The following is a 682-nucleotide window of genomic DNA, read 5'->3' as shown; positions in this document are numbered from 1 at the left end:
TGATTCACCTGTTATTACGGTTCTCCTGTTATTACGATTCTCCTGTTATTACGGTTCTCCTGTTATTACGGTTCTCCTGTTATTACGGTTCTCCTGTTATTACGATTCTCCTGTTATTATGATTCTCCTGTTATTATGATTCTCCTGTTATTATGATTCCCCTGTTATTATGATTCACCTGTTATTATGATTCACCTGTTATTACGGTTCTCCTGTTATTATGATTCTCCTGTTATTATGATTCACCTGTTATTATGATTCACCTGTTATTACGGTTCTCCTGTTATTACGATTCTCCTGTTATTACGGTTCTCCTGTTATTACGGTTCTCCTGTTATTACGGTTCTCCTGTTATTATGATTCTCCTGTTATTATGATTCTCCTGTTATTATGATTCTCCTGTTATTATGATTCCCCTGTTATTATGGTTCTCCTGTTATTACGGTTCTCCTGTTATTACAATTCTCCTGTTATTACGGTTCTCCTGTTATTACGGTTCTCCTGTTATTACGGTTCTCCTGTTATTACAATTCTCCCGGAGAATAGTGATGGAATGTGTCTCCCGACGTGCTATCACTTTACATTTGTCTATGCCACACCTGACCATTTCATTGAAACAAAGCTTTAGTCCTGTAATTTGAGAGGTTGAGGGGCTGTGCCTGCCTGACTGGGTGATAGAGGC

Source organism: Salvelinus fontinalis, unplaced genomic scaffold, assembly GCF_029448725.1.
Source record: "Salvelinus fontinalis isolate EN_2023a unplaced genomic scaffold, ASM2944872v1 scaffold_0990, whole genome shotgun sequence".
Classification (NCBI taxonomy): domain Eukaryota; kingdom Metazoa; phylum Chordata; class Actinopteri; order Salmoniformes; family Salmonidae; genus Salvelinus; species Salvelinus fontinalis.
This window is presented reverse-complemented; position numbering follows the sequence as displayed.